The sequence below is a fragment of the Aquila chrysaetos genome, chromosome 10 (assembly GCF_900496995.4).
Source record: "Aquila chrysaetos chrysaetos chromosome 10, bAquChr1.4, whole genome shotgun sequence".
Taxonomy (NCBI): Eukaryota; Metazoa; Chordata; class Aves; order Accipitriformes; family Accipitridae; genus Aquila; species Aquila chrysaetos.
This window is the reverse complement of record NC_044013.1, coordinates 950794-977536: the sequence shown is the minus strand read 5'-3', so window position 1 is coordinate 977536 and position 26743 is coordinate 950794. Positions and strand designations below refer to the sequence as shown.

Genomic DNA, 26743 nt, shown 5'->3' with positions numbered 1-26743 from the left:
CCCCCTGAATCTCAGGCTGAGGTTCCCAAAGCAGGGCTTTCCCTGCGTTTGGTTATTTCCACAGGGACGCTATTTGCAGTAACATAATGTGTAACTGTTGTCAGTATTCCCTCTAGCATCCAGATGGGTTCTGGACTGTGACGGGGCGCGTGCAGCCATGGGGGAACACCGCTCGGCACAGTGCGGTTGCAACCAAACCCGCATGACAGGGGAGAGTGGCAGAGAGGTGACGTGGTGTTTGCATTTCTATTTGTAATGTTACCGGTGATTAGACAGACTGATAGTGCTGGGATGCCTGCAGTTTTGGAGAGGGGACATCCTTTGCAGAAGAGTTGATTTGGGAGGATCAGCAAACATCAGACTGGGCACAGCCAAAGTAGAAATACAAAGAATTTTGAAGGGACAGAGACTAAATAAAGATCACAGTTAATGCCATCATTTTGGTAAACAGTGAAGAATGCATACCGAGCACCGTGATCCTGCCATCGTTCCTTAAGGTTATCCTTCTGCGGCAGTATAAAACCAGAAAAAACAAAGAGACTCAGCAAGCTGGTGTGTGCCATTCACTCTGCACGTCCCCGGTATGGCACTGACCCCTTACTTCAACCAGGGCAAGTTGCCTTACTCCGCACAGAGTTTTTCCTCTATGCTGCTGGAGCTAGGTAACACTGACCACCCTCCACGTATCTGAAGTAAACACATCTCACCGACAAGTTTCATAAATGCAGTTAGTCTGGGAAAGTCTTAAAACTAAGCTGCGCCAGCCTGCTGGGTCTGTTTATTTATGCTATTTTTATACCACTGCGGTAGCACAACCCGAGTTACCAAGCACTTGCTACACCACTCTGCGCATGTTTACACAAGGACTACCGCTCACAAAAGCAAATGGGAAAGCTTCTTGTTTTTCATCAATACACCAACACCATACCATCAAAATATCACCATAGAAGTCCAGGGGCAGAGGAGAACCAAGAGAACCAAGGTGCCACTCGCTGCCTGTGGAGACATTACTGGCATGAACCCTGGCTCTTCCCCCAGCGTCCCTGGAATAAACCCCTTGCTCTTTCCCCGAGGTCCCGGTGCTGGCCCCATCGCTGCAGGCAGAGCCACAGCGTCCCACTGGCGCGGCACGAGGAGGAGCGTGGATCCCTGTGCGGCACGGCGGGGACACCACCGGCCGCGGATGCTGGGCGGCTTGCTCGCCCTGACCACGGGCCGGCCGCTCGCTTCAGAGCCGAGACAATCACTTGCATCCCCGCACTGCTGCCCCGCTGGGAGAGCAGCCGCCTCCCCTCGCCCCCTTAGCTAACAAAATTTTTTAAAAAAGGGACTGTCACCTATAAACACAGCGGAAGTAGAGCCTTTCAATTGAAATTTTCAGCATACATTGCTGCTCAGGATGTCCTGAAGCCAAATTAATTCTCCAATTAAAAATTGTTGCTTAGCAACAGGGTTTGAGATGCAGGAGAGAAAAGCGAGGTGCCCATGACAGCTGGCTGCAGGCGGGCAGGATGGGTGCGAGGAGCCGCCTCTGCCCCAGGGTGCATGGCCCGCAGCCAGTGCCGGACCCCCGCCTTGATGGAGGTGTTCGTGGGGCACCTTGTGTGCAACAGGTAAAAACAACCCTCCAGTGCCACAGGGAAACACTAACTGCGGCCCAAACTCTGCTCTTGCTTATTCCAAAATAAAACTGAAATGAAAGAAACACCAGCCCTGTGGAGTTGCTCTCGGTTTTGAGCAAACCTTTTTTCCTCAGGTGGTTTTGTGAAATTATGGTTAAATATGTGATCCTGCATGCAGCATTGCTGCTGTCGTCTCTACCATTAAATCAATGAGACAACCTCCACACCACAGGATGCAATGAACCTGGCTTTTAAACATAAAAGTGTCGACCAGAAGCAGGCTGTAATCTCTGCTGACGGCCTTTGGCCGCTACCACGGCCTTTAACCACCTGCAACGTTACGACAGACTCAACAAAGCATTTCTGTGCCATTAGAGTTACCAAGTCCCGCTTTTCAAGATCAGACATATAACCCTCTCATATTTAACAGGCTACCTCCTAAAAGCAAAAGAAAAGGCTTCTTGTGGCCAGCAGACACTCCTATGAGCACTGCACATCCCAAGTGTACCGCATGAACATTTACCTTCCCATACTATTTAACAATTATTAATGACTGACATAATTAAACCAATCACTTTTGGGTATTCCGAACGCACCACGATACTGAATGACAACAGCCGCAGCAGAGGATGCTCCGCTGCCGTCTCCTCTTGGCCGGGGGGCTCTGCCTGTCGCTGGCACCTCCGCACCAGCACTGCCGGTCCCGCCGTGCTGCGGATACCCAACCTACTCGCATCTGCACGAACCAGAGCTGGCAAACCAGCAGCCACGCTGAACAGTGCAGCTGTAACAGATTAAATATTTTTGATCCAAAACAAACACGCAAACACCTCCCTCTTTTAGGGAGTGTAAATTCCTTCCGACAGCAGAGAGCTCGGCGCGTTAAAATCCAAGCAGGAAGATGGCTGTTATGTAAAATCTGAATATTGCCTGTAAATGGTAAAACTATTTATACTGATGCCCACATGTTTTACAGGAAACCATTTAACTACACTTAAGCTATGGTTTGCTTTTTAAAAATAAACTGTTTGCATGTGCTTTATTGTAGTAGCTGGCCTGCCAAGCATACAGTTAGATAAACTTTTAAAATATTAAACGAAAAGAGTTACTGGATCTGCTTTACTGACTTGAGGCATACAAACTGCAGTCCCGGTGAGTCAATGGCTACACTTACGACTCTGAAGCCAGGCAGCGATCCAGAGGCAGGACCATGATCGCTGAAGCACTAGATGCACAGCCTGTTTCGAGACCCAGCCCGACACACACCGGAGGAGCAGTCGCTGCACCTCAGCTCCTCTGCCAGCGCCTCAGCCGCGCCGGCGCATGGCCAATGGCCCCCCTGTCGCTGTGGGACCGCGGGTGCCTCTCCCCGGAGCTGGTCCGACACCATAACCTGCTGCTGCTTGACCACCAAACCCACCGGCTGGGAGCAATGCTTGCTAACGAACCCTCAGGCAGATTGTCCATCCGTGCTGGTGAAGGCAGACCTTGTGGCACCTCCCCACCGCAGCCAGGCTCACAGCCAGACAGCCTGCTGAGGAGACGGCGCGGGCTTGGATACTCCCAAATGATTTTCACGTGCAACCAGAATGCCTGCCGGTGGCAAATGCATGTCGTCAGAGGAAGGAGGTGAGGGCACTGGCCCCGTGAAGGCCCCTCAGCCCCCTCCAGGGCTGGGCTGGGGCACGGGCACACCGACGGCAGAACATGAGCTGGTGCTTGCGTCCTCTGCAAACATGCTTTTTCCATTTAAGGTGAAAGGTAAAAATGAATTCAGCTTTCTTCCAGGGGGAAACAGCTGTGATCATTTTCTTTTGTCCAAAACTGCACACTCCAGATGTGTGGGGAGCTTGTTTTTTGCTCCCCAAGAGGCGTACAAGAGGGTATGGATATCCTTCACCCAGCCATGTCCTTGAGGTTCCTCCAGAGGCTGAGCCAGACAAACCCGCCGCTCGCTGAACAGTAACGAGGTGTGCTTTGTCATTAGCTGCTCACACCGGTGGTGTGAGCACATAACTGTGTGACACAACCCTTAATTGGGGACCAGATTACCACGGGAGGTGTAAATCACACCTGTTAGCAACACTCTATCCCAGTGGGCAAACAGCCTTTTAAACAAGAAGTACACAGTTATCCATCCTGGGATGAAAATACTTGATTTTATACTTTGCACAAACCATCCTGAGGATCTATCCTTAAAAAAAAAAATTTCTGTTTTTTAAATTAGGCTGTTCCAAAACTCGCTAAAATCCAGGCAGTTGGCCTGGTCACCAGTGCCCCGATCCATGTGCAGGCCCTGGCAGGGCTGGCCCTTGGCACACACCGCTCTCGACTTCAAACCGGCGACTTTCCTGACAGCGGAGGGACGGGGGGACGCAGGGCTCCAGCCTGAAGTCTGATTCAGCATGACAAAACCATATCTGCCCGCAGCCTCGGTGGTTTGTGCCTCCTGTACCACGGTGATTTCACTCTGAGGGGATAAAGAGGGATGTTGCTGCATTTTGTTGGTTTTGGAGCCATTCAAGCAGTGCATTCCTTTGCTGGTTCCTCCACAGCACTGGCACACTGGAGGAAAGCCTACTAGCTCCAGAGCACCAGCAGAAGAGCAAATGCTGAGACAGGATAATCAATGTTTTGTGCCCGAGTGAAAAAGATGAAAAGCACCTGTGTATTTCTGTTTTTATAAGCGGTTTCCATGCATAAAATGAAAATACACCACAGCACGGCGAAACCCAGCAGGTTCTTCTTTGCACATACAATAACCACGTTCCTGGCACCACTGTGGTCGGGCTAGCCCATGAGCAAGCATGCCAGTGCAGCTGCCTACAACAAACACATGGAAAATTGGGAGAGACAAACACCCCTCCTTGAAATACACAGTTTGTCCTCGAGTACAGCAAGCGGCCCGGCGACACGCAGAGTGTTAGAGAACTGCAGGCGCAGAGGCCGACAGTGATGGATGCGGCACTTTATGCCTCTCCCCTCGTTAGCAGCTCAAGCTGCCCTTCAGACCTCATCTGTTTCCCCAATTATCACCGCCATGCTTTGATCTGCCCTACCACACTTCGGTGGTCTGGAAAACTGTCCCTAAATGTCCTGCTGAGTGACAGCCCAATTTCACCTCCCCACCAGTCCCATCTCCTGCTTCCAGCAGCCACAGAAGTGAGCAGGCTGCCACTGCCCCCACCTTTATAATACTAGCCTCAAAATAATCGAAGAAAACTTCTAAGTAAGGTAGAATCCAACCTACAAACCAAGTGCAGAGCCACGGTGGTCGAGGTAAACCCCTCCTGCAGCTGCAGGGTGTGAGTGCCTCGGTCCGATGGCAGCCTGGGGACGGCACGGTGCTGAGCCGGTACAGCCATGCAGAGACCGGCAGCCAGACACCCGCAGCAGAGTCCCTGCTTGCAGAGGGAAAGCAGCAGAAAACATGATAGGGGCTGATTAAACAGCAGCAGATGAGAATAAATATTGACAACAACTGCTGAATTTCTATTAAACAAGGATTTCACATAAACACGCACCGGCCAGTCACAGCTGAATATCCCCGTTATAAAACACCGAAGCTGAGGAGCATGGCACTGAGTGTTCACTGCATGGCCACAGCACCAAGTGACACCAGGAGAGGGGCCATGCCCCAGGCTGCACGCATGCCCAGATGAGCTTACAGCGCACAGCCAGCCAGCTTCCCCGGCCCGGTACGGCCCCGCACTGCCCCACGTCACCAAGCACAGATTTCTGTCAGCACTGACATTAATAAAATTCTCGTGGAGAACACATTTTTAATGAACAGCAACAATAAAATAAATCATCTGAATAACTTTCCAGAACCTTCAATTCAGCTTGAATTTGTCTCCCCGTAAGACTTTCTGCTGGACTGCAATAGCTGCCAAGTGTTAGCAAAGAAAAGCAGAAAGTATTTTTAACAACAACAAAAAAACGCCCTGGGTTTCATTAGGTAGCTGAAACATGCATTTATTCAGCCCTCGGGGAGCGGATTTGTAGTGGGGAGCGTGACAACGTCACGAGAGCAAAGGGACCTTACAGCCAGCAGTGACACCAGCGCAGCAACGGCATGCACACCGTGCCATCGGCGCCAATGCTTTTCTTTGCTTGTGTTTCAACCAGTCTCCTCTGCAAAGCCCCAAACCAGCCAACTCACAGTGTCAACAAGACTCAGTATAATTTTGCTTTCACTGGTCTTTACCTTCCTCCATTCACCAGTGGGCTTTGGTGTTAAAGTCCCCGCAGAGCAGGAGTTTCCCTGGCAGCTCTGGGCAGGCTCCTGAGCACCCCAGGGATCACCACATCCCCATCCCCACCTGGCTCTGGACAGTGCCTCAGCCAACCTGGTGCAAGTAAGTGCAGCTATTTCATTTCTGACTATAAACTTATCTATTAAACTTATTAAAGGTCCTGTAAAAGAAAGCAAGTGAATAATTTCTGCTTTTAAAGCACTGTAAACGTTTAGCAGATACATTGAGTATATTTGGTTAAGTCCTGCTTCCAGGAATAACAACCAAAGCTCTGCCATGCTCTGGAAAAGAGTTTAGCTTTGGTTCAGAGCTGTTTCAAGCTTGGTTTAAGACTGCTATTTCTCTAAGATCTTAACCCGGGGCTGTCCTGCCTCCCTCTGCATCCCCTCCATCCTCCCAGGGTTCACCCTCCGGTGCAGGCACCTGGCTCTGCAGGAGCCTCTGCAGCCAAAGCAGAGACTGTCTCCTTCCAGCTTCACACTTCATCACGTCTGCTAGTCCAGAGGACAACTTTAATCCGTCTCTGATAAGCCCAGCTGTAATGTATATGCTGTGCTGCAGCTATTGCAATGCATTATTGTGATTCATTCAGCTAAATTAAGTCATCAGTGGCTGAGCAGAATTATTTCCAAGTACCTTTCACTGATTTATTTCTTTATCATGTATTTCTTTCTACGATTTTATGGCTGCTATTGCAGAAAGGAGGAAAAAAATAACAGTAAGAGGCCTTTTTCAGTTATTCCTGGTCGCTTTGGGAGCTCTTTGCCAAAATCTGCACTGCCAGAATAGGTACAAAACAAGTATTTCCCAACTCAGCCTCACAGAGACAGGACCTAACAGGAGCCAGCGGCCGCCACTGCAACAGTGCCAGTGCTGCCGGGGGGCTAGGGACGCAGCCGGGTGCCCCGCTGGCGGCAGCCCCCATGTCCCTGCTCGGGCTGCACCCCGCCGCTTCGCTGCCCCGATGGCACCAGCGATCCCTGCCTCCTGCAGGCACCTACTGTGCCTTTACAAAAGGAGAAATCTGACTCATTTGAATTTGCTAAGACGCTTTGTCTCACTTTTTTGGCATGGTGTGATCTTGGTTATAATAATTAAATTGATTCAGCTACAAGTTTATACTCTTTAATTATCTTTGTGCATCTTTTCATATCCAGTGTAGCAATAAAACACACTGAAGTGACCACTTAATGACATCTTTTGTGTGTGTATCTTGTAGAGAGAAGTCTCAAACCCTCTAATTTATCACTTTGGCTTACGCTTCTAATGGCACTTGTACGGGAAGAAACACAGAGGAGCCGTCGTATTGCCATGAAGTTCAACAGGCTTAAAAAAAGAAAGAAAAAAGAAAACAGAGCAAGCAGACTCCCAGCATGAAACCAGAAGGAAAGAAAACAGCACAGTGGCGAAACGCGCCTCGCTGTTTCTGAAGTCTGCCGGGAGCTGCCCCAGGCTTTGCTGGGAGAGCTCAGCGCTCCTGCCAGCCCACACACGGGGACCGAGGCAGCAGACACGCTCGAGACTCGCCCTCGCCTCTCCTCCAGCCAGCGGCCTGGGATGGACGCACCTTCTGCTCCGGCACGGCCAAGCCCTCGCCCTGTCGTCACCGGCAATTCGAACCCCACAACCCCGAGCAGGAGCAGACAAGGAGAAACAAGGGGAAGTTCAGAATGATCCCCAGCTCCAGGAACAGCGGCACGAGGACGGGGATGCGGATGGGGATGTTCGCGCCTGCGCCACTTTGCTTTGCACCCTCCTCCTCCTGCGCGGCACCCACAGTGGCATCACCAAAGCGTCTGTCCAGCTCAAGTCAGTCTGTAACCTGGGGGTAAGGTAGCTGCCGGAGACTATCAAACCACCCCGAATCTTTGCTTCGTAACAGCCATTGGCAAATGCATCAATAGCTTACAGAAATATAAATGTTTCTAATCCTTTCATACAATTTGGGATTGATAGTCATATTATTACAAATATTTGTATATCCACGTGTCTGTATAGACACATTGTATGTATCAATTTATCAATATTTATATTTATATTTACACCATCGCCATGCCCAAGTCACACAAACTGCAGACTGAGATAGAGGAACACTGGATTTCTTCCCAACTAACCCTCCACCTGCCCCCCAACCAGTGCTGTACTGCAGGACAAGAGGGAATTGCATTTTTCTGGGCCTATGCAGGAAAACCAAATGCCCCCCCCAAGAGTCCGTTATCTCCCAGGGGTTGCAAGTGGATAATGACAGTATTAGAAACCACAAGACATTTCTAGCAAGGACTTCAGAAACTGCTCTCTCTAAACTCCTAAAGCCATAAAATCCTGTTAGAGCAATCTCTAGTAATCCGTACGATCCTTACTCAAGCATATAATAACTAACATTTTAAGAGTAAAATGAATGACTTTATGTCAAGATCAAGTAAAACACACGCAAGATTTAATCTATTTATCGTTATAGCTTCACACAGTGCCAACCAGCAAGCGGCTGTGAACAAAGCAGCGCTGTACAAAGCCTCGCCAGCTGCAGGTACCGAGGATTACTTTTATCAACATCTCTGTTCAGAGTGTGTAATCTCCCTGTAAATGACTCGGTCTGAAAATCAGTCCCTTTGCCGACCAGCCTCTGCGCTTAGCATCTCAGTAGCTCCAAGTCAATGATTAAAATAAGCAGTAAGCTGAAGAACCATTAGGTTCCACTGCAACTATTTAATGGATGTACTGCAGCATAATTAATATTTAATAAAATTTTCAGGCTTCCAATTTGTTTTGGTGTGGTATGACAGAAAACAGGCAAGTTGTCAAATGCTGCATCCAAACTGGGGGAACAAACAAAAAAGGGCACGGCCCTTGTTCAGCAGAGCTGCTGAAACAGGTCAATGTTATTTACGGCAAATCTAAAAAGGGAATACCACAAGAAGGATGACACCAGGTATGACACCAGGTATGTTATCATATACTTTTTACATAGTTGATGTACTTTAAAATTGTTTAGAAACCCACCCCAGCTGTCTGCAGGGGTGTTCCCACCATGTCAGCCCTGGCTCCATCGCTGCTGCCTGGGGCTTTTGCTCTGCCCTGCCTCCAGCGCCTGCCCACACGCTCTTTACTGTCCTGTTGACTAAAGCATAGTCGTCGTCTTAGATACCAAATGTAACTTTTAAGGCAGATATATGCACATGTAAAATACAAAAAAACCCCAAACCCAGATGTAACTATTTTCATTTGGCTTTGCAGCGCACTGGCATTTTAAGTCTCTTCTACCTGGTGAAAAGGGGAGGTGGTTGGCATGGTGATCTAAATTGGATAATTAGTGTCCTCACCCAAGTGTAAATATGCAGGAGAATTCTCCATTATAGGTGCTATATTTAAACCTGAATTGCTATAGTTTAAAAATAAAATCTTGCTTTTGTGATTTCAAGAGAGAGAATTGCCATCACCTGTTGCTTACATCTGCAAACAGAGAGTAAGTTGAGGCCAAACACAGCTCGCTTGCCAGCCGTGCCTCTGTTGCAGGAGCAATGCCAGTCTGACGCTCAATTTATAAAGCTCTTCCCTAAATTGCACAGGCACAACACAAAGCACTACTACAGCATCTTTGTAATAAATTTGACCTGGAACATACAGAACAGGCAAAGCAAACAAGCGGCACAAGAGCAGGCAAGGCACCATCGCTGCGCCGATCCTTCTGCCCAGAGCCCGGGGACCGAGCCCCGCGGGGGGCACCCGCTGCAGGAGGGACCCCCAGCCCCGGCGCTCCCGAAGGCTGCCGTTTAGCTCCCACTGACACCAGTGGCCGCAGCGCATCCCCGGCCTGGCATCCCCCCACCCGCCCCGCTCAGACAGGGCACCCGGCCCTTCCGACACGCCGACGGGACCAGCATCCCTCCCAGCCTGCAGCTGGATGTGGCCAGAGAGTGAAGGGCCAAGATGTGCGCAGGGGTCTGGGGTAAGCTCCAGAAAAACGACCAGGAGGGAGAGGGGGAAAGCCTCTCCTCTACATACTACATCATTTACTTCAGAAAGGGAAGCACACTTTCCCCTCCTTTAGGCTCTGACAAGGCTTTATAGTGATCGTACACCATTGCATTGCAATTATGGTGTCTGAGACGTGAGCAACGCTAGCCTACAGCTGCAAACTGCCATGCTTCTCTCTAAACAGGAGTGATTTCATAGCCAATTCACAATATACCCACTGCAAAACCAAAAATATCCTTTAAAAAAGATATAAAATATTTTCAGAAAATTTCACTCTAATTATACATGTGATTAATTTCCCTGTTTAAGCTCTGCATCTCATTTCCAGCACGCTGCTCCAACAGCTTTCCACAACGCTGTAGCTGCACTCACAGCTGTGCCTGCCTGCTCTTCCACCGCTTCTGCAAGGTGCCCGTTTTTTTTTAATAATAGTAATCCAAAGGCAGTCCTTTACATAATGGGGGAAGCAGCAGAAGCCGGTGAATCCTCAGCAATACAGCGGCATCTGGACCTGCCCACATTACACCTCACCACCACTGCTGAAATGTATCCCTGTTTTTCAAGGCACAAAAATGGCAGAGCACTGCAGACCTGTGGGACGAATTTAAAAACAAAGATAAAACCAAGAGCTGGTAACAGGCTGCCGCAACACTCAAGACACAATGTGGAAGTGCGTTCAGAAAAGGAAAGCCTGAACGCAGGTGTTCAGGGTATAACCATGAAGACACTGCAAAGGGATCCACTCCCAGACAGTCAAACAGTGACAAAAAGGACGTTCCCCAGCCTCACTCTCCTGTATTGAAATAATCTCACCAGTTTTGTTTGGATGCCTGAAATCTTCACTGCTATAAACCTCTTCTGTTACATCCTACAACCATCAGACTTATTCTGAAAGCTCATTCTGTATTTACTCCTTCAAGAGAAGTGATTCCTACAAACTTTCATGCAGTATTACCCGCTACAATGCACATTAGTTTTGCTAGTCTATTTTTGCAGTAGTGGTGTTTAATCTCTCCTGAAATCTACTCATGCTGGGTCCCTCGTAGGGTTAGGTTTTAAGCAAATCAGCATATTGTATTATGCAGGTCGTGAAACTTGGGAGGTCTCTCATCTGCCTCCAGCCTAATTAATAACTTGGCTGTTGCGGGATGAAGCCCCAGGTGAAACGAGGACGCAGACTGCAATGCTCTGCCGTGCCGGGCGAGACGTCAGTGGCCGCGCAGTCTGCCAACGCCACGCAGCCTCTTCTCGCATTTATAGTTAAGGTCATTGCTGAGTAACAAAAAAATTAACGTCATATCAATAAATTGTTCTCTACTTTCCAACAGTACACTGACGGCCCTCCTTTAGCAATCTGAAGGTCAATTGCTGTCATTATTTTTTGTCTGGATTTTTATTGAAGAGAGGTTGATTTAAAAGCATTGATGAAAACTGCAGCCCCACACCACCGACACTGGAAATCACTGCTGGAATCGTAACCTGAAAATGTCAACACATTGACATGTTTGGGGTTTTTTATTGATGGGGTTTACATAACATTTACACATTTACCTATTTTCTTGCCTTGCAAATGGAGGTTTTAGACCTTCCTATACCTTTTGTAATGTTTTTCCTTGTTCTTAACAAACACAGTATCTCGACACATTATTTTAAGTACAACTGGAACGAATTCGTCAGGTAAATAGTTTATGGATTGAAGAATAATGACTTTGGATTGACTGAAACTATTTCTAAATTTTACTAAAAATAGCCTAACAACATCTGTGGGAAAAATAATTGGTAAAATACTATTTTATTCAAGTAAAGTTAAATGACAAATTCTGATTGAAATATGGAAAATTATCAAACTTCATTTCAAAACAGCATTTGACACTGCAATTTAACCGAGCACAAGTCAAACAAAGCTTTCTGAGTTTCTATTTTGTGTGGCCACAGCATCCGAACAGAGAACCCCACTATTTGCTTTCTGACGGTGAGACCCCCCAGCAGCATTTCCAGCACCGGCGTACAGCAGACGGTGCTGCTACTCTCCCACCCGCCCACCCCACCACACAGGTCCCGTGCCTGCGCTGGGCATCTCGGCACACTGGCGGCCGCCGTTAGCCACGCTCCACGCACCCTGCCCCGTTCGGGTGTCCGTGCCGTGCCGCCCTTCTGTGCTTTTGATTGCTTCTCCTGGCAAAGCCTCTCTCTCAACCAGATTCTTTCCCCAGGCAAATCCAAACAGAAGATGTACCTGTTCAGGTCCGCTTCTGCAGCAGAACTACCCTACCGCAGCACAGGCTGTCTCGTCGCTGCATACCCTCCGCTTCAAACTTGCAAAGTCAGAGGTGAATGGATCCGCCAAAGGGTTAATCAGAAGCTGGAAGTACCAGAACTGTGCTTCTTACCCCAAAACAGAGCCAGCTCACAGAGGACCTGCTCTAACACCTCTTTTGTGACAGGAAAGACCCCACTGACTTGGGATTAATCAAAGGAGCACTGGGCAAGGTCAGCTCCCCTTCGGGGATGCTACCAGCCCCAAACATTAACCAAAATCACTGGAAGCTGCAGGCTTTCAGTGCCCTGCAGGAGATACTCAATATTTGGCAAGACTCACCTGTATGGTCTCCCTCCTTTGGAAGGGACTATGCTGGCTGTGGGCTAATTTCAGCCGAATTTGGTACCTCAAAGCTGTGTTGAAAGATTACCATATGTTTCAGTCAAATTCTGAAAATTTGTACTCCAAATTTTAAACACCTAAATGGTCATTTCCACCACTAAAAGGCAGATGAGGTCTCAGCTGGGAGGACCAGCGGTTCTCCTGTGAGCAGGCAGACTTGCGCAGAGAACAAAGGAGATGCCTGAGCACGCACCAACAGCGAAGAGCTAAATGATGCCTCTTCCCTGCTGATACAATCAGTTTAGGGGGAGAGGAACAGTTTCTGGGGAAAATACAGAATGTGAAATTTGCCAGGACTTGAGATACTCCTTACAAATACGAAAATTATTTTCAGATAAAACATCTCCCTGAAGCCAAGGTCAATCAGTCAAAAGGGAACTGTTCTGTGAATCAATACCAAAGCCCAGGGAAATTATTTCAAATGCATCCACCAACCTCTGCTCCGAGACGCCACTTTGGTTTGAATATGAAAAGCAGAAAGTGAATCTTCACCAAGCGAACACCAAGCATGGGGCTCTAACGAATCTTTACATGAGTAACAAAGAGCGGGTTAGTGGCACTATGGGAAGCAACTGCTATTTTTACCTGGAAAAGTGAATAGCTACTTTCTCAGCACTAAAATCTTTTTTTCAAAAGTTTGCAAAGGATAACAATTTTGAATTACCAGCGTGAGAAATTACCTTGAATCTCTTTCAGTAATGTCACACTGAAATCTCTGCTGAGCAACATGCTCTGCTTCTCTGTGCAGTTCTGTAAGAGCTGGCTGGCATTTTTAGTCAAACCAGAGAAAACAAACCCAGTACATTTCGCTTGCTAGGAAAACCCACTAACTGCACGGCACGGCCATCCACTGCAAATTGCTGAAAGGAGGCACGAAGTGACCTGATTTTCAGGAATGCAAACAGCTCTCTGGTCCCTAACCCCTACACGCACGAGACATTTTACAATACAGTAAACTTTCTTACATGGAAACATATTGCTTCAACAACATCCAAACCTTTCTACTTAATTACTGCACATACCCAGTACTGCCAAAATAAACCAAGAGCAGTACCCATGGAGGGGAAGGGAGCGAGATGTCAGGGGACAGCGACAGAGATTCTCTCAGGCATTACAGCAAATAATAGCATTTTTACAGCTGCAGGGACACCTGTGTGGGTGCCGCTCGGGCAGAGGTGTGCGACCGCAGAGGACAGGCTGCCTTTGGCAGCTGACACCGAGTTCTGCCTTTGGCAACACCAAAAACTTAAAACTTCTGGCCCTTTTTGTACAGTTTGCTTATACAGTAATTGAATTAAGGCCATTCAGCCTACTCATTAAAAAAAAAAAGAAAAAAAAAAAAGAGAGACTGAAGTAACACACACACAGCCACACAAGAAAGGCCTACGCGGGAGGCACGGTTCACATTTACCCCTAACTGCACTGGATTTCAAAACCAGTTTAGTCTGATGTCACCACACCACAAAACTTTAAGCCCTGAGATGTAATGTCCACAGGGGCTTCAGCTCTGAGGTACGTGAGGATGCCGGGGCTGATGGACCGCTAACTTCCATCACAGCAGGCAAAAACTGGACATTGCGACCCTTAGAGTAACGGTGTGAGGTCCCACGTGCAAAGCTGAGCTGACCCGCTGCACCAGTCAGGGGGTGACTCACACTTTAAGAGTGAAGGTTTGCCTTTGGTTCATGGTTGCCACCACCACGGTAGGCACATGGAGAACGAACCGAGTGCCGCACAGCCCTGCAAACCCCAGCGGTGCCAGCCTGGCTCGCTGCTCCCCGGGGCCAGGCGATGCTGAGACACTGCTGTGCCACACCGCTCGGGACCTGCTGGTGGCTGCTGCTCAGGGCATCCTCTGCCGCAGGAGGAAGGATGCGCCTTTCGTCTGTGCCCAGCTGCCAAAGGACCAGCTAATCCCAGCGCCAGGCACGAGACAGAGTCCAGCAAGTCAGCACAGGGCAATGAAATGGCACAACGGAGACTGACCTTATAGGGTTGTGTAAAAAGAGACACAAAAGAGAAAAGAAAAACTTCACAGTACATAGAAAAGGAAAAACGCTTAAAGCTTCCAGTAATAAGAAACGTCAGGCCAGAGGACGTCCCTCTTCTAGCCAGCATCACTGCTGCGACTGAAAGGACAAAACCACAAATGTACTTGAGTAAAGCAGAAAATACTTTGCCTGTCCAACAAGACTTTAGAAACTAATAAAAGCTGAAGAATTTCTGTTCTGAAAAAACAAAAAATAATCGGGAAATCTTTAACAATTTTTAAGAAAAAATGCTACCTGTTTTCCACAACAGGGAACTCGGTGAAGCCAATGGCTTCAGCTTTTGACAAGACAGTGATTTCCAGCAAAATGCATCTTCAAAAAACCACCAACAACCCCCCTGCAGTCAACTTGGTCCTCCTAAGACCGACGACAGAAATGAGCATTGTGAGCAGCAGCTCACAGCCAGGCTGATGCACACGTGCCGGCCAAGCCCTGGGACGGGCACGTGTTCCTGCACCGCAACAGCCCCCACGGCACATGGTCCCGCCACCGTCTCTGGAGGATGCCGGGCATCGCCACCAGTACCAGATGATGCCACGAGGCACAGCCACTCGTGTGACCCCGGTTCTGGCACCCCCGTGTGCCCCACTGCCCGGCGGGCACGGACTGCCGGAGCCCACAGAAATATACCTGCAGTAGCAGGTACGCATACCATGACAAAACAGGTATTTAATTTAACTGTATCCCTGGGATGGGCACAAGAAGAATCCAGAGCGAACAGTTGGTCTGCATATCCAACCAAGCCAAGAAGTGTCAGCATCTCATTATTATTTATTGCACTGATGGAGCTGGAGCTGTCAGAAGCTGCTGTAAGCAGAAGTACAGTAAACAAAGCAGTAATTAATGTGCAATCATGCACCAGCACAGGACAAGGCCAGCTGTCCAAGGGTCAGTGTGAAATACAGCTCCTCACCACATCTCACCACGCTGTCCATGCTGCAATTAGACAACTACAAAGCTTCCCGCAGCTTGACATTACTACATCTAACAAGTTATCAGTGGCAATGAAATTTTGCAAGACTTAATCAGTAGTTCAACAGGAATTAGGAAACCTGGCAGCATGCACCTATGAGCAAGGACAACACACGGACCTCAAGCCTAAGAGCATCCACAGATCAGCAAGAGCTCCTCCAACCTGGTGTGCCACCACCCACAGGGCACTGCCACGTCCCACACCTTTCTCCTGATTTCTGTCAGCTGGCGATTAAATACCCCCGTCCTCTTGAAATTTTTCTTTCAAAGCTTAATTCTGTCTTTTTTGAAGTGAAAATCAAAGAACAATCATTAAAAGATAAAGATTAGGCTGACAGAAAACTATAGACTTACATTTTTCCTTAAATGCGCAAGACAGAACAAACACTGCTCTTCCCTTTTTCCTCCCTATTGCATCACAATTTTAACGTAAGTAAAACTGTTTGCTTTGGCCCTTTTCTTTGCACATGGAGGTGCATGTAAACTGAACTTTATATTCCACCAAATAGTGAAATCTTTCTCCTAGCGTTAGTACTAGAGATCATAATGAGTTTTATGTAAAGGAACAGTAAACGCACTTCAAAAGGAAACAGGGAAAGGGCTGGCTATCTGGCACATAACTCTTGTGGACACTTCACAGATTAAAAATAAATAAATAAATTACCCATCTGCCACAGGGCAAGACAGGGGATACTTTCTGTTGCTCTTCACAACTCCTTCTTGCTCTCCTCGCTGGCTACTCGGTGTGGTAGGAAAGGAGGTGTTTGAAGAGTGGAGGATTTGGTGGAAAAAGAGAGATCACACATGAAATTTGTCAGGCAGCAGGTACTGAAATGCAAGGGAGACGCGGTACGTCAAGTGTTTAAGAGACCTGGAGGCCAGCTCTACGAAACATAACAGGAATAGCTGGTGACAGAAAAAGATGCCCCCAGGACAGGTAAGCAAAGCTCCAGAGAACTGTCAAAATCAATGCCAGTACAAAAAAAAAAAGGCAGGGAATAAAAAAGAAAATAGAAACAATTTATTTTGATAGGTAAGACAAAAGAGCATGAGGAAGAAGCACTGCAGAGAGCACACCACCACATGGCAAGTGAGTGGAAAGGAGAGGAGAGGGGTGGAGGAGGACTGAAGAAGAGGAGAACAAAAGGCTGTACAAGGTGAAGAAGAGGATGGGAAAGTCCAGAGGCTCAGGCTCTGCCCACACCACGACAGCAGCACTCGAGGGGGCTGTGGCGGGAGGGAAGGTCACATCGCTGGTCCCGAGGCACTGAACGTGGACTGCAGGCAGAGCGCAGGCAGAAGTCTCTGTAACAGCTCACTGCAGACGTGGTACTCTACATGTCTCCTGACGGTGGCTGTGGCCACAGCCCAGCCAAATTCCCCATGCTGCCCCATCTTCCTTTAAACTTTCCCCAGGCCAGCACTCATTAAATCCTCTCCGCTCATTAATATCCACTTGTTCCCCCTGTTCCTTACCTTCAAGAGAGAGCAGGCGGCTTCCTCTCGCTCTGGTAAAGATCCAGAAGACACCCATAATTCATGTCGCAGTGTCTGCAATACCAGGAGCTGCAGAGAATGCCGAGTCAGCGCCGGCGGGCAGCCACGGGGCGGCAGCGGGAGCCAAGCCAGGGCAGGCGCTTTGGAGGCAGCCCCCTGCCAAACGCTAGCCAAAGCACTCGCGCCACCAGGTACACATGGGCAGCTATTTATATGGTTGCAAATAAACAACGAGGACTTGCAGATGCCTTTTATAGTCAAAAAAGAGGTGTTTTCCTTCCACACACACACCTAACGGCTGCTCAAGTGGCCCTTTGGCCAAACCAGCCGCCTGCACCTGCCCATGCCGCAGACGGCTTGGCAACCAGCACGGCACCCAACAGTGCTCTTCCCCAGCCACGGAGAGAGCACATCCAGTGCAAATGATGTATCTGTGCAAGTAAAATAGGGACAACATTAAATCTAAAACACAGGCTCCAATACAAGCACTTAGGGCGCACTTAAAGCCTTGCCTGCTCTTGTAGGAGAAAACCTCCAGAAGCAGATAGGGAAAAAGCCTACAGAAATGAGGAGTGCTTTGTTATATGGTCATTGCTCATCACCATAAAACCCATGGAGCCTAACTGGGAATAGGTACTGTTCCATATAATTTAGTAATTGACAGAATTCAGCACATCCAAATTAAAACAATTAAAATTAATACTTTTTACAGTAGTGTAGTGCTGTCAGAAAGGAAAAAAAAAAGGGGGGAGATGCTCTCCACCGCGCAGCCAGGCCTGCTGTAGTCTGTGGGTGATGAGTGTTTTAATTCTACATAAAAGAAACTATTTTACATTCTGTGTTATTTTTCATGCCCAATTTCTGCTGGGCACTACTCATTTTCTACCAGCTTTATCCCTATTAACTTCCAGAAAATGTTTCTCTGAAGGAAGGCAAAATTTTAAACTTGTCCGAAGAGAACGTATCACCGCAGCATCCTGCAGCAGAGCTGGAAGAGCAGGCAGGGGAGGTTGCAGTCAGCTGCACCAACTTTGCAAAACAAGTTCTTTTCCTTCCATTTAACTGTGCCAGCAGAATTTCAAATATTACTAGTTAACAAATTTAGGTATAAATTCCAGTTTTTTTTATAAATCAGCTGATTTTCAGAAAGGCCGAGTGCTTTGTATCCCTCATAGTTTGTTGAAATGCCAGTGTAATTAACGGTACCCCGGGCAGAAACACCACCAGAACTGGCAGCGGCTCTGGCACAAGGAGCCTGTCTTGCTGCAGGACCTCCGGACCTGGCACTCGGATGCCTGCTCCTCTGAGACACAGCAGCATCGCCTGGTAGCCAGCAGCCCCTCCTGGGGCACCGACACCCCCCCGCGTCCCACTGGCCCCCATTCCGCCTTCTGAAAAACAGGGGAAACGCCTCAAGTTGTTTCTAAATGCTCAGGATGTCTGAGTAAGCCCTCGGTGGCAGAACAAGGCGAGGCCCTGAGTCAGTTACGCAGGGCCACCCTAATACACAAAAATAACTTGTTTATTCCTCCTCATGTGTTATTTTTACACCGGCAGCTCTGGGTATCCGTGGCGGTTTGCTGCCGCTGGTCCCGGCAAAGGCACGCAGCGGGGGCCGGGCGCATGACCCCTGCAGGACGCCGGATCGGGGACATCCCTCTCCGGCCCGGCCATCCCACCTCGGTCCAGAGGGCTGCCCTGCGGGGCTGGGAGAGGTCCGCGTACCCGGGGGGTTCTACGAGAAACACCTTCAGCCACTAGCCACTGCCCACCCTGCCAGCTGTGCCGGGTACCCAGGGAGAGCCATCCTCCACCCGGCACCAGCCAGTGCCTCCACGCTGCCCTTGGAGCTCCAGAAGGAAAGCCTTCGCCCGAGCTGCTGCTGCCAGAGAAGAAACGTTTCATTTCCAATCGTCTGGAGGAAAGCCCTTCTGAATCAAAACGTGCCCACAGTTTCCAGCGAGGCAGAAACAATTCCTTCATACACACGAGCAGCATTTACCAGCTCAGGATAGCTGAGGAGAACTCACTGATGCCCGCCCTGGCTGCACCCATACTGTTGCTTAAAGGAAGAACCAAAGTGCAACTTCCCCTTCTGCAGACCGAACGTTGGTTCACAGTGCATTCCTGGAATAACCAGTTAAAGCTCTTCTGGGGTTGACGTCTCTCTATAAATACTGGTTTTGGTGGATACATGTCCAACTGAGCAAATGCGAACATCCATAAGGGCCGCTAATAGCAAAGCGTGGCTGGTGAAAGTTATGTGGGAACACAACAGAGCCGGAGCGGGACTGCAGCAGAGGAAGCTGCTGGCAAGTAAATATTGCTCAACACAACACCAGTATTGGGGAAAAACTGACAGAGTGGAATAACAGGAAGCTTAGTCACTTCTGGACAAAAAAAGCAAAGGCTATGAGAGAGGGGCGGGAGGGGAGCTGAGCGTCAGGCCGGAGCGGCTGGGCTGGGAGGGCCCGGAGAGCGGAGCTCAGCCCGCAGGACAGGCAGGCGCGGGGAGCGGACACACTCTGCCGCAGACGCCGGACCGGCCGGAGGAGGAGGGCTGTCCTGCCTGGGTGCCCCCGCGGGGTGCTGGGCTGCCCCACTACAGCAAACCCTTCGCGAATACAGCAGATCTGCTGCACGGGCTCCTCGCATCCCCAGGCGCCTCCAGCTAATGACTTGTGCTAATGACTGAAGTTAAACTGTGACCTAGTTAAACCACATCCCCGGCTTTTCCTCCGCCTTCCTAAGCATGGAGAGCACCGCAACTGCTCAGTTTGGGGGCAGATAAGAAAACAGTAGGGGAGGCCAAAGAGGGCTGCAATACAGCAGTTAGAATTTAAGGATATATTTAATTTTCAACAATTACCATTATCATTCAAACCTACTGCAGAAGAGCTTCAGGAGGTGAGTCAAGTAGGACCGATGCAGGACAGGACACCCGCCACTTTTCACAGTGATCGCTTGCTCCCATTAGGAACCGCACAGAAACAGCGTTGGAGATGACCAGTGGCTGCGTGGGACTGTGAACCACAGCCGAGGAAAGGACCCAGGCGGGCAGACCACGGACCATCTCACACCAAAGTGTAACGCTGGAGCACATTTTGCTGGTGCATAGAACTAGCACATTTCTCCAAGCAATGGCTCTCAAGCAATATGGTATTCAGACTGTAAGGGTACTTTGCAGAAGCCTCAGAAGTGGGGAGAAAAGTTGAAAAGAAGATTAGATTTCCCTGATGGCAATCTTCCACATTGAAAAGTACTCGTTACCCTTAGAATACGGTCTGCACTGCTCACTGATGGAGGGATAATGGTACTGAATGTTAGTAAACGGACTATATTAGAAAAACACAAATCCAAACTTTTACTACAACATCTGGAGGGGCATGCATAGCAAGAGAGAAAGACAAATTTAAAATAATTAGAGGCTAGATAAAGAAAACAATGAAACCATGCCAAACCGAAGACAAGCTTGATTAATAAAGTTTTTTACTGCTTAGGCAAATGAGGGAAAGAAAAGGATGTAACGAACAAACCATTCAGCAGCAGAGAAATAAAAAAAAACTTAACCAAGTTTATGGTTTAAAAATCACTACAGTGAAGGTCTTTCTGTAAGTAATTCAGATTTCAGTGGCAAAAAAAGAGAACCAGTTGATATATTTGATATCAGGAGAAGGGAGAGTTAAAAGTCTTTAACAAAGAACAAATTTAAGCAAGCAAGGGTAGCAAAGGAAAAGTGTCATGAACAAATAAAGGCTGATACATCGGGTTTGTTTTACCTAGCAAGTGTGTGCTAAGGCACAATAAAAGCTTCCTAACCAAATAAACAACGTTCCAGTCCCTGCAGGCTAACCGCAGCTATGGCAAAACCAAGCAACTGGGTGTATGGCTGGAGGCCTGGGCCAGTGACACTGAGCAGCGGAGCAACATGTGAGACCTCGCATAAAGCACTGCTTCACGATACATTTTGGGACACACTTGTCATGTTTATTTAAAAGAAAAACGCAAAACCAAACACAACCCTGAAGCGGTATAACAGCTACATGGAAAAACAGAAAGAACGAGAGGAGGAGACCAGTCTTAGCTGGTGGGAAGGGAAGGGAAGCCTCTGCATTGCCTCGTTAGAAACGTGCACGTTACGGACACGCCACGCGTGCGGCGTGGCGGGGAGGGGCTGTGAGCACGCGTGTGGAGGGCTCCCCAGCAGCCAGCATGCGGCTCGAGCATCCCGGGCCAGCGCCGGACGAGCGCAGCACCACAGCCGGCGCGCCGCCGGACGCCGCGGCGTGGCCCCGAGGACGTGCAGGCGGAGGGCGAAGGGCCGGCCAGCGGGCGCGTAGGGCAAGGTTGGCCGAGCAGAGCCAGCGCTGCCTTTGCAAACCTCACCCGGCGGACACTGTGCACGGTCCGCGCTCACGGCACGGCGGGCACGCAGCGGCCCTCCGCAGACCGACGGACTGGGGAGTGCCGCAGACGACAGCCCCTTTGCGTCTCCGCTGCCGGTGCCGTCCTAGCCGGACAGCCAGGCCTGGCCAGCAACGCAGGAAAGCTCGGGAAGCGGCTCCCTGGCCACGGGCGGCACAGGACGGCGGCAGAGCTGCGGACGAGATGGCGGGGCTCAGCAGGGGATGGAGCAGGACGGCGCAGCCAGGCGGCACTGGGTCCGCCAGCCCAGCATGTTTCTGCCCAGCTCCGGAGGAGGTCAACTGATGCCACAAGTAAAGTTTTGATTAATTTCTAATTTGTGGTGGCCAGCTGCGGCTTGCCTTCACCACGCAATAACGAAACAACACCGGAGGTATGGGCTCAGTCTGGTGTCCAGCCACCGTGCCCTCAGGTCAGCATCCGGCTCCGCCACCGACACGCTGTGACACGATCCAATAACCATTAACACTGGGACACAGAAATGCTAATGAAAATTGAAAGTTTCAACCCATACTGATGAAGAATGTATTGCTCAGAGCTCTGTACTGCAAAGCCTGAAGCAGAGGGGAATGGCAGGATGCTGCTGACCTGGCAGCAAAGCTGGACTCAACAGGCTCTGTATCAGTCACAGATTTTTTTTTTTTTTCATACAGCTTGGGAATAATTTCCTGCACTAAGTGCTTTCCAGGCCTCATAACACTGATATTGTAGATCAATATTTTACAAAAACAAAGCTGCGGGACGGATGCATGCACTAATTAAACCATATCTAACAAGCAGCTCTGCTGTAATCACACACTTTGTATCCCTTTTAGCTTTTACACCAGAGGTTTGGCCTTGCTCGCTTTCTACATAAAACAATATGACAATAAAACAACAGAACAAAAGATCCATTGTAAGTCACAGCGTGCAAATAAAGATAGTATCTATGCTGTCCGTACCAGTGCAGTGCAAATATAATTAAGGCTACAAGAAAACATCACTTGCTCTCAGGAGCTCTCTATTAAAGCCCCTGTATAGGCTTTACTTTTAAAAATGCAACTCTTTGTTACAGCAAATACATACATACCTAGCATAGATCCGTGCTGTTAGAACAAGTCCGACAGTTCTCGCACTTGAGGAGCTGGGACTCTGTATGGCCCCAGACAAAGCTGATAACACACAGTCCACACACCGCAGCACTGCTGCGGAGCAGGCTGGGAGCTCTCGGCGGAGCGGGGGACGGTGTCTGTCCGTCCCCCTCAGCTGCAGGCACATCCCCACATCCCCGACCCATTCCCAACGGGAGGCTGCTCGCTGGCATTGGCACCTGCCAGCAGCCCCGGCACGATTTTGAGATACACATGTTGTTCTCGTTGGAAAGGACCCAGGTAAAAGCCCATGTGTGCTCAGAAATGTGGCTGCAGAGTCAATATTCAGTATCAAAGCCTTGAAAAGCTGAACTCTGTTGAAGTCACGTACTGGGGCGATAAAAGGCAACGATAGCTCAGAAAAGCTTATGAAATACGTGACAATGACATTAGAGGAGCAGAAAGTACATATGAACAGCAGAAACTGTTTTTCAGCATCTGTAAGGTCTGACAGAGCATCTGGGCTCTGAAGGAATAAAGAAGTAAAGACTAATCTGCCCTTACTATTTTGCTTGAGTTATTGAACCGAAGAGGTCAGTGGACAAGAATTAGTGGGAAACACAGATGGCGGGATTTATTTTTCTAAAGTTAAATAATCACGAAATATGCCAAAATACTGCCTTGTGGTCAGAATTCCCTTTGTTTATTTTAACATGGGCACTGACAATTGAAATGTCCTGTCACAAAAACAAACTGTGTAGACAGAAGCAGCAGCTTTCCTCTGCATGGAAGTTCAGTTCCCAGGTCCCTTCAATGCCCGGGCTGCAGCAGTGGGCTGACCCCGGGGCCGGGCTGGGGGTCCCACCTACCAGGAGGAAGGTACAAAAACCCGAATGCCATGGTAAAAAGGGGGGGGGAGGACGACGAGTATTTGTTTTACAGAAGCAATCTTCCTGTAGGAAGTGGCATTTGTACCAATGGCAGTTTAAGTTCGTTATAAGACATTCAACAGTTCCACTACCTTTCCCGTATACACTGAGAAAAGGAAAATACAACCTCTGCAGATATTATCTGTAGTCTGTATGAGCTCAAAAACATGCCTATGACCTGAAGACTTGAACGCTCTCGCTTGAAGTGTTCAGCCACATAGCTGGTGGGAAATTAAAAATTTTCCATGTGTGGGAGCCAGCTGAACTGATGAAACAAAAAGTAACATTCAGAAGGAAGACCAGCGTACCATGATCTCATTTGAGAAGCACTTTTTCCCTAAGTTCAGCACGTGTGAGGCAGAATCAAAGTCACAGAGATAAGAGCATCGGCCTCGGGGCTGGGCTGGAGAGCTGCGTTACAGGTGTTTGCTCTTCAAGAACCTAAATTCTCCTTTAATATATTTCACACAGATCTATGAAGGAGGAAACAACTCATTTCTGAGTATCAAAAGGCAATAAAAACACCATTAAATTCCCCTCTTTTCCCCAACCTTTTTTTTTTTTTTTTTTTCAAGTGAGACCAGATTGACTCTAGAAGTAGTAAACCAAGCAAGAAGTGGCAAGAAAATAGCAGATGAGAACTTTCTACACTATAACCTCCCTAGAATAAAACAAGTTCAAGCTGAAAGCTTTGCCCACCACTGCTGCCAAGCCCTAAAAGCCCCAGCAAAGTATTTCATGGGATCCGGAGATGTGCTTCTCCCGACAGCCAGTGCTGTCCCCTGCACTGCCCCAGCACTCGCATCCTGCTCCACCGCGGCACCTCCAAGGGTGGAAGGACAAGACGTGGCTTCACCGGCCCACACCTCTCTCTTCTTCCTCCACATGGATGAAGCCTCTTAATGTCAGGCTTCTCAGCAGTGCTGGTAAAATTAATTTTCCCACTCCAAGAATGAGGGCTGGAGCCTGTTCGCTCCTGTCACAGAAACAGGAGGAGGATGGAGAAGAGGAGGGAGAGGGAGAGATGGGACCAGAAGCCCAGGCAAAAAGAAAGGAGGAAAAAGGCTGGAGGGAGAACTGGCATTGCTGCCCATGGTTGCTCCCACTGCTGTTCCAGGCTGTGCCACACCATTCACCACCCTCCTCCTCCTTCTCCCCCTCGGGCTTCACAATAATGACAGCGAGATCAGAGAGAAAGGAGGACCCTAACTGCTGATGCCTTCATGCACTCCTGGACTTGGCCCTAACAACAGTATCTGAACTTGTATTAGGCAGGCCCTTAAAAAGAATTCCCTGTCCTCCACCAAGTGCTCAGCACTGTTTTTGCCTGGAAGTACAGGTCCCAGCTTCCAGCAGGTAAAGCACCTCCCAACCATCAGAGCACTCGAAGTGACACAGCAATACCACTGCCACTGGAAATCCCTGCCTTCCTCAGCTCCCGAGGGCTGACATTTTTTAAACTAAGTTAAGGAGCAGAAGCTGAACTGAGTAATTTGTCAGGTGATCAAAACAGAACTTAAGTAGTCACTTAGTTACATTTAACTACTTGTCATTTAAATAGAACAGAGAGAAAAGAATGAAGCAACTATGGATGGTGCTGGACAAGTGACCTTTTGCTGTACTCCAGACAACAATAAAGTCCAGCAATGCTTTCCAAGTTTTAAAAATTAAATATGGGTGTATTTTTAGCAACTGCAATTTTCAATTTGTATAAGCACAAAGCAAAGTTTCTTAATTCACACAAGGCCTTTCCAGCTGCTGAAGGCTTCTTTTCACACACAAAATCAAAGTCAATACACAAAACACAGCAGCCTGAAAAAAAGCTTGGAGGAGCCACCTGGCACCAGTTGCTGCAATTGCTGGAATAATCTATAGAAAGACGAAGAATTCAAGAGACATGGGACAAAATTGCTGGTGTCTAACGATGCCGCTCCAGTGATCCATGGCCACTTTATCTCCTTGCTACAGGCAGGGTCACAGAGTGTATCACGATGATAACAACTCTCTGTCATCCCAAACTGCCAACCTCCCACCCCAAGGGAAATCCCCATTTACCGTCCCCAGCGAGAGTGCCACTATGTGCCCGCCTGCCCAACACCACACCGAGCAGCAACATGTCACGCAGCATTTTGGAGGCCAAGGGTTGTGCACTCCTGCTAAATCTTAGCAGAAACACCCTCCAGCGTCACTCTGCCAGCTCACACCGCGAGGTGGCTGCTGGGTGTCAGAAAGGTGTCACTGTCGCACCTTCCGAAACACTGACGGCAGTTCTCTCCGGTCTCAAGCAATGTATATGGGGAACGAAATCAGGAAAATATTGCTTTTCAAAAAGTATTAAAACCAAACCACCAATGTACTGCAAAAATACATGCAGCAGTAATACCTGTCCATATGCACAAACCAAGGAAACCCACCACAACCAACGGTAACTTTACCAGAACACATACACACAGAGACAGAAAAAAGTCAGACAGGAAAGGGATGTTTCAGCTCCAGAGCCCTTCTGGAATCAGTGGTAGAGAAAGTGTAAAAACGAGAAAGTAATTTTGACAGTGTAATTTACATCATAAAGTTTCATTTTTAAAAACTGTCATGTGAAATAAAATAGATTAATGCCAAGCTCAGCTATTTTTCAAACTAGTGCAGTTAATATGGGAGAAGAACATAGAGAGAAATCAAAATCAAATTACTTTCAGGGTCTTTTTTTCCCCCCCTGTGAATAACAGGAGGTACATGAGACAGACTGCAAGGTGAGACTGGCCTTACAGCAGGGAGATCAAAAAGCTGGTTTGAGTACTACCCTGATTTACCTGGAGTGCAGGGGGCTCGCTACCTCTGTGTTTTCCACCCATAACGCAGTTGTCAGTTCTGTGCTATTTCAGCAGACTTGTCTGTTGGTCCAGCAGACCTCCAGCACCAAACAGCCACCCAGCGGGAGAGCTGTACTGGGGTGCTGACCTAAGCACCCAGCGTCACCCCAAGCAGAGTTTGACTCTGAATTACAGCGGGCCGCCCTTGCCGCCGGGGCACGACTCACACCCCCGGAGCACCCGGACACGCCGTGCGGCTGCGGACCACCGCGGGCCCATCCTGCTCACCACGCGCAGGGACCACATCAGCAGCTCCGGAGGGGAAGCGCAAGGGCATGTGGCAGTGTGCTGCATCTACCCCAGCCGCACAGGGCTGGAGTGGGTAAAAACTCTTCTCCCCATCAGCTTTCCACCAGCAGATGCCACAGACACAGGAATGAGATGGTCTTGGGGACCTGCCGATCCTGCCAAAAT

The 26743-nt window shown here is 48.8% G+C and overlaps 1 protein-coding gene across 24 annotated transcripts in view; it reads right to left on the bottom strand.

Annotated features, from left to right (window-relative positions):
* MBNL1 (muscleblind like splicing regulator 1) overlaps nt 1–26743 on the bottom strand; it is a 113227-nt gene that overhangs the window by 39457 nt on the left and 47027 nt on the right. Inside the window, exon 1 of one of the 24 annotated variants that reach the window (XM_030029342.2) lies at nt 17015–17037. The exons of the other annotated variants lie outside the window; for them this stretch is intronic. The gene's annotated coding sequence lies outside the window, so the exon portion shown is untranslated. Of the gene's footprint in view, nt 1–17014; nt 17038–26743 lie in introns of those variants that run through there. 24 annotated transcript variants of the gene reach the window in all.